The following is an 8,566-nucleotide window of genomic DNA, read 5'->3' as shown; positions in this document are numbered from 1 at the left end:
CCATATGATTGGCTATAAAATACCACATGATCCTAACTGATCCAGCCATTGACTGGACATGGAAATATAGGTCCAGACGTGGAGACAATCATTTGGCTAGCTTGAGGAAGCTAAAATGCGAAACACGTGTCCTAACCCGTGTTAGGCAGATTGTAGGATGTTATGATGCAGGTTGCATGAATATAATGTCAGATTTATTGATTGGAAAATAGTAGGATCACTGTCTCCACAGTGTCTCTATACAAATAGACTTATACAAAACACAATAAGTTTATATAGGAAAGCTATTTGTGTATTTGTCGATAATAGAGGCACCACTAATAATTTACATTTAAAAGCTGGGATTTACTGTATGTCCAAATGTGTATATAGTGCCATATAAGACAATCACCAGCAGAGGTCATCAGTGTTCTTCTGAGACACAAAAAAAACCTCACACTGCTGAACTATAACATAGTTGCTCCATACAGTGTCTGGGCATTGTGCCAGCAAAACAGTGTTTACATATACAATTGTCTCAACTTGTATATAAATTATATATGGAGACAAATCCTCCTTGTTGAACTCTATAAAGGCAATTGCCTAGTATTGTGAAGCCTACTAAGGCAACTAATAACAAGGTATCTTCCCTATTTTTCATCAGTGGGATTTATCCAATAATAAAGACATTACCCTGATGGGATCTATCCCTTGAATTAAAAACCGCATCCTTCAACCACATCTGCCTACATGGTTTAAAATCTATAAACACAATCTTTATCTTCGTCACCATATCTGTTCGTATATGTCTTGAATTTTAACCCTTTATTTTCGCTAAACTGGTGGGCATCTCCTTATCTGAACTACATTAATAAAGATAGTAGGAGCTCCCGCAGTTTTAAATAAATGATCTATTTTGATATGCAAATACAAATTTCTCATATAGTGCATCCGATGATAATCATATCAATGCTTTGTATCAGATTAATACCGGTCTTCAAATGTTTTCTCTAGAAGAAATGGGATGGACTTAAATAAACTCTTTTTGAAATCCCTCCCGACAAATACATAGATGATGGGATTTACACAGCTGTTAAGGATACATAAGCAAGAAGCAATGCTATACAATATAAGTGTTACATTTTGATTGATTTCAGTATTCATATACTCTAATAAGGACAATAAATGGATTGGGAACCAAAAGCAGAAGAAACAAATTACAACGGTAATGATGACTTTAAAGGGTCGACCAGATCCAGAAAGTTTCCTACTTCTTCTCAGTCTACATGTGACAAGGCTATAACAAGTTATTATTATCGAAAATGGGATTAGGAACATGAAGACAAATCTAGTAATGAGCATAGCTTTGCTCCTCATCAGTGATGTATGATAGTCTTCACTATATATGGGAATGCAGTATGAAATATTGTTAATTGGGTCAAGAATAATGTCCATGAAAACAAGATATGGGGAACTAAGTACAAAGCAGGATGCCCAGATAATTGCGGAGATCATTGAAGATAATCTGAGCGTTCGGTGGTTTTGTGACCACACAGGACACAGGACTGATGTACATCGGTCAACACTGATGATCATTAGGAAAGAGGTGCTGAGAAACATGTTGAGGTACAGTACAGTCGATACAGCCTTGCAAATAATTACACTGAAGAGACTCCGACTTTTGAACATCCCCACCAAAATTTGCAGAGGGATGGAGGCATTTAAAGTAAAGTCAGCAACAGCTAGGTTGAGAAACCAGATAGTATTAACTGTCTTCTTCATCTTGAAACCAGCAATCCAGATGACCAATCCATTCCCGATAATTCCCAGGATGATGCTTACAATATAAATAATTTAAATACTGATTACTAAAATGTAAAAAAACAGTGTATAGTCTTCATTTCCATTCTGGGGGCTGTAATCTGTTACGTTACTTGTAATGTCAAATGCAGCTGAAGTGTCTTCCATGTTGTCAAATGTTCTACTACAAAGTTTCAAAAAAAAAAAAAAAAAAATGTAATACTTACAGTATTGACAAAACAATCTCATCAATACAATTTTATATAATTTATATTGGTAATTCCTCATCTTTGCGGCCACTGCTACGCCAGATACATTACTCTCTACTTAACCGATACAAATACAAACCAAACTGTTACAAATCTGCTCTAGAGACTTTTTTTTAGGTAAAAGATGTTTACTATATTTAATAAAATGTACCTATGGACATGAGATGAAATTATAAATCCAGAAGAGTGTAGACCACCACCCTGGGTCCATGCCACCTTCAGGTGTCCACGCCACCATCTATTACATTTAGTAAAGTAACAGTGAGCAAAGGTAGCCACCGAGCCAAAAGTGTGGGGAGCAGCACTACATAAAATCCATAGCGTAAGCGGTGGCCGCAAAGATGAGGAAGTACCTTTATATTCACGTTACACTCCTTTTATAATACAATCATTTTAAAGAAAAATAAATGTGTTCTGTTCATGGACAATACCTTATTCCCTAATGGCTCCCACTGCACACTTCGAGTGAGAAGAATGAGACTTAAAAGTGAAGTATAGTACTCAACACCAGCGTAAGTAATTGATGCAATAATGTCTATGGTGGATTGATGGGGGGGAAGTAGGAATGGATTCATTTCATTGGTTCCATGGCTCAGCAGCTGGTGGTAGTGGGAAGAGCAGAAAGGGGTGGATGTGGACAGAGAGTAAGGTGTCAAGAATTAATCTATTAAATCTAAACGTCCCATATATTTAAACAGTACACACTGGGGGAAATGTAATAGGATGAGAGATTCAGAAAGTAAGAGATTTGGTAAGAAATCTCCAGTTTTTTTTAAAGCGGCAATCATTTACACTGCAAAATCAATTTGATGATTGCCGCTATAAAAAAATAGATTTTTTACTAACTCTTTCACTTTTTGAATCTCTCGTCCTATTAAATTTCCTCTGCTATGTGTGACTATTTATCTATCTATCTATCTATATATATATATCTATCTATATATATAGTTAGCCGACGGCCTGGCACTCTCCTTATTTCCTTATGCCCCATTGCCTTCCGGAATAATATGCAGATTTAAGTGGATGAATAAACATGCAGCGGCACTCAGAGGTAACTTGTAAAAAACTTCAATATGGCATTTATTAGAAAATGCTGGGTCACGACGTTTCGGGGCTATGATACCCCTTTTTCAAGGTAAAAAGGGGTATCATAGCCCCGAACCGTCTGTGACCCAGCATTTTCTAATAAATGCCATATTTAAGTTTTTTCAAGTTACCTCTGAGTGCCGCTGCATGTTTATTCATCCACTTAACTATATATATATATATATATATATATATATATATATATATATATATATATATATATAATGGCACGATCTGTCCGGCAACTCCTGGGTGCAACCTGGGGCAACAGGGAATACCTGCCCGGGTGCTCGCTTGAGGGGTTAACAAACCCTAATACAGAATATGGCAATGAAGACAGCGTCACTCCGGGACTTCAGTGAAAACAACAACTTTACTGCATCACGTCTACGGCGTTTCGGGCATCGCCCGTCATCAGGACAGAACTGTCCTGATGACGGGCGATGCCCGAAACGCCGTAGACGTGATGCAGTAAAGTTGTTGTTTTCACTGAAGTCCCGGAGTGACGCTGTCTTCATTGCCATATTCTATATATATATATATATATATACAGAAATACAGGGGCCCCAGCACTCACTACAACAAACTAACTCACCTTAACATTCAAATAATCAATTAAATAAATAATGGGGTTTTAGTTCATGAATTGATCAATGCATTTAAGCTTGCAGCCCATCGCCAAGAGACTTGCAGTGAGTTCCAGTGAAATGGGGTCCCTTGGCGATGGGCTGCAAGCTTAAATGCATTGATCAATTCATGAACTAAAACCCTATTATTTATTTAATTGATTATTTGAATGTTAAGGTGAGAAAGTTTGTTGTAGTGAGTGCTGGGCCCCCTGTGTTTGTATTTACTAGAGTGTGTGGTCAAAGGCTACTGCACCCCAACCTGGGAAGTGTGGGTGCTGTTTGCACCCGATTTGTAGGAATGGCGAGTGTGTTGGTATTTCTGTATCTATCTATCTATCTATCTATCTATCTGTCTGTCTGTCTGTCTGTCTGTCTGTCTGTCTGTCTATTTATATATATATAATTCTTGTGAGGTGGTGGCACTCCAAGCACAACAGGTATCACAGTCAATGATGAATAAAGCGGTGCCCGTCTAAAGACAGCTGTGAGGCTGTCAGTGTACAAGGGGTGCTGGGTTGGTGGCACTTGCAATAATAAACAGACCACACCAGGTGGATGTACATCCGCCTGGTGTGGTCTGTTTATTATTGCGAGTGCCGCTGACCCAGCACCCCATATATATTTCTGCTGTTAGCCTGACAAAGGAGCGTTAAGCTCCGAAACTGTTGCACAAATAAATTGAACTTTTTTTACCTACTGGAGTGCCGTGTGGTGCATTACTCTGCTGAGGATCCACCACCAAGTCTATTAGATTTTTGCAAGGGCACCCAGTCCATTCGCACAGGTCAGCAGGAGTGCCGGATATACAAACCCATAAATATATATATATATATATATATATATCCTGACTATTTATTGGGAGTGCGGCCATCTGCTTCTATATATATATATATATATATATATATATATATATATATATATATATATACATATACACACAAAAGGAAATAAGTGCGCAAGAACATTGATAATAAAATGTATTGGTAGTCCACAAATGGGGGGGGGGGGGGTTAATCGTCCCGTCCAATATTTCCATTGCACTTTAGTATAGATTCACCCGGTTTACCATTCCCCATAGTTCTCATCTACATCTTGAATGCGTAGAAATTACACCTTTTTTGACATAAATTAAACATCATACGCCGAGTGTATGTTCTTCTTTGTTTTTCCTGCTTGGGATTTTCGACACATATATTTTATATATGTATAATTGTTTTATATCAGTCTGAGTGTGTTATATACAGATGGGGCAGGTCCCATTCTGGCTGGCGGATCGCCAGAACGTCTGCGCTGGCGACCCGCCAGCAGCCGCGCCAGCGAATACACTGAGACGCGCGTGCGTCTCACGCGCACGCGCGTCTCAGTCTCCGTCGCCAGCGCGACGGAAACCCTGTCCGTCTCCGCCTCAGGGAGACGGACAGGGTTAGGGGGGTTAGGGGGGGATGCGGGCAGGCGGCGGGGACCCCGGGTTACCGCCGGCAAGCCGTCGGGGACCCGGGGAAACGGATGAAAGCGCCGTCGGAAGGGGACGCGCGCGCCTCTCGTACGCGCGCGTCCCCTTCTCACCATCGTCATGGCGCTGGCGGGGGATGGCGGCTGGCGACGCCAGCGCCATCCCCTGCCAAGATGGGACCTGCCCCATCTGTATCTCGCTGTCCCAATATATTTGCTAATTATTTTAATCTATGAGTAATATTTAAGTATGAATGCAAACTGTAGCTTCTTGTTGTGGGTATTAAGATGTAGATGAGAACTATTTATCACTTGTAGAGGGGGTTTTATTCCTGTTCCTATGTTTCTACTATTTCTAAAAACCACTAAATAATCAGTCATGTTTTTCCTGTTTTTTTATATATTTTTATGTTTTTTTATGTTTTTCCTGTTCGTCTCCGGTGTCTCCTCTCACCCGTCGTCAATCATCTCCATTTGAGTCTATGCGACTATGAAGCGTAGCTTTGCTACCTAATTAAGGAGGTTATTCTGGTCGATGCGGTCCATCCCGAATTCTTTCGGAGCGGACCGCACGCCACGCTGTGCGGACATCGTAAGAAGAAACGCCCACCGTTCCTCCGCATTCGGACGGACTCACTCTTTAAGAAGAGGGCGTGTTTACGGACGACATCCAAACCTTGCGTGTGCGGTGGACACACACATATTCTGCACGGTCTTACAGCGTCTGAACGGACTGGAAGCTGGCCGTACGCACCGATGCGGTGTATTTCCGCAAAACTCACGACTATTATCTGAACTCATAAATCTGTCACATGACACAATTATGCAATTAGGCAACCTCATTCAATAGTGTTTGTTTGTAATTGGAATCAATTAAATCCTAATAGATACTTAAACACATTACTACCACATTAATTACAGACATTAACCCTTACATCATGTGAAGTGCTTTTTATTCATTGATACCCCTTTATCTAGGTTTTATGTATGCATATTATATCATAATTGCACGTCAAATGCAATATTCTACAATGTGCTAATTATTACTAACACATACTAAAGCAAACTTACCAACAGTTATAAACACAGTGTGTGTGTGTGTGTGTGTATTTTGTTGTTTGGATAATGTTATTTGCTCTACAATTATAGTACATTTGTGTATTGCAAGGATGTGCACACTACAATAACATACATCTATATACAGTATGTACCTTTTGCTACTGAAAAATTTTGTAAACAATTTACACATATACTGTTTAATGTAAAAAAAAAACACACAGACAACTTCTAACTGTTAACAACTATTTATTTTTTAGGCAAAATATTGAAAAGTCAAAATACAAAAAAAATTCTTTAAAGCAGCAGGTCTGTCAAGTCCTGTAGGTCTGCCAGTACTAGGTGCAGGTGTTCCCTCAGTCGCAGGAGGGCCCCACGGACACCCTCATCTGCTTGGCTAGGGTCATCTGTGGGCATGTTAAAGGGGGTAAAATTAGTATTGATATTCATGAATACATTTAACATAGTGATACATAAATCTAAAATGCAAGGTGACATGTATATATATATATATATATATATATATATATATATATATATATAGGTATATAGAGACATATATAGATATATATGACACATACATACATACATACATACATACATACATACTAAATGTAAAGCCTGTTTTTGTCACTCTACCCTTTACTCTGTAGAAGACCTCACAGTCATAGTGCTCCTTCTGAATCCCAACCCACCCATGACTAAGCTGCTGCTGCTGTTGTCCTTTGACATGAGAAGCATGTAATGAGCTCCACCAATAACAACTCATCAAAAACCGCTCAGTCTCTGTTCTATGATGCAACGTGGCATGGGACTTAGTCAACTCTCAGGAATGCACAGTACACTTGTGCAATCATGGATGGCTTGGCTGCTGATGGTCTGCTCCATAAATCATTGTCATATTGCCAGTTAGGTGAAGCTGCAGCACTAACCCACTCCCATGCACATAATCATTATTAAGTCAAAATCAACCAACAATTATGTTGGCAAATATACATGCCAACCACAGGGGGTGCCTAGCTAGAGGAGGGCCCAGGGGCACTGACCACTTGTGACTCCATTATAAGCCACGCCTGTCCATACTCCATTAATGCCATACTTAATCTAGTTCAGAAATATAAATAAACTATAAACTCTATTCACCTATAAGAGGCTACAGATTGTACGCTTGCAGCAGGGGCCTGTAACCCTAAGGTGACCAAGTCAGCCCTTTAATCCAGGATACAGATTAACTACACAGGATCTGTGGCAGTTACAATCGAGGTGAAAGCCATCCCCAGAACCTGTGTCATTAAGATGTGTCCCGGATGAAAGGGATGACTTGGTCACCCCTATCTAACCCCAAAGTGTGTCTGTTGTTACCCACTTGTGTATGCGCTACAAGAATCGGCTAAAACATTGCACCGCCAAGCAACGCTTGCTATAGCTTGGCATTGCATAGCTGTACTTCGCATTACTTATGTAGCTTTCACATCACACTTTTAAAATGGTATATTGCCGTTTTTTTGCCTTTTAAAACGTTTAAGGCTGCAGTGTGAAAGTGTCATAGTTGAAATACCATTTAAAGTTAACTGGTATTTCAACACGTTTAAAAAGCAGAGTCCTACCCATTTTAAAGCCAATTCAGATCCGTTTTTTGTGCTGTCTGAATGGCACTGAAATGGTATTTAGTAAAAAAATAAAGGTTAGAGCACTGTGATAGGCTGTCCCTTGTCTTGTGTCCCTTCCCTGAACCAGGAAATAAGCTGTGGGTAGAAACGTGTTCAGAGGTTAAACGGCTTGACTGGTGATGTGAATGGTACTTAAACTGTATTTTTAAATGGTAATCTGCTGCAATATGAACACTAGACCCGTTTAAAATACCATTTAAAATTACAGTTTTTCAAAACGTTTCAAAATGTTTTATGTGATGTGAAAGCTAAGTTACTGTATGCATTTATGTGTATGCGTACATTTATAAAAAAAAAACACAATTACAAAATAATAAATGTCCAAATGAAATCATCACCAACACATACAAAACATACATGGTGAAAGAAGTTTGAAAATCAATATACTCACCAGACATGGATGATAACATCAGCTACAATATTGGAAAAAATAAAAACATTTCAACATCTCTGAACAAGGTATAATTGTGAACTGCAATATTGGACTAAAACCAATACACTTCAAACATGAAACGTAGTACAATAGCATTTTGCATTAATAGGCCATGGTGCCTAATTGTTACTTCCTAATACACAACAATAACATATTTTTCATCCTTGATGGGTTTAATTGTTGACAAATTGG

At 39.2% G+C, this 8,566-nt stretch overlaps 1 pseudogene; it reads right to left on the bottom strand.

Moving 5' to 3' along the window:
- Positions 1–945: 945 nt before the first annotated feature.
- LOC146041471 (chemerin-like receptor 1) lies at positions 946–1,827 on the bottom strand (annotated as a pseudogene).
- Positions 1,828–8,566: the final 6,739 nt, after the last annotated feature.

Source organism: Crinia signifera, chromosome 19 (genome assembly GCF_055691185.1).
Source record: "Crinia signifera chromosome 19, ASM5569118v1, whole genome shotgun sequence".
Lineage (NCBI taxonomy): Eukaryota > Metazoa > Chordata > Amphibia > Anura > Myobatrachidae > Crinia > Crinia signifera.
This window is presented reverse-complemented; position numbering and strand designations above follow the sequence as displayed.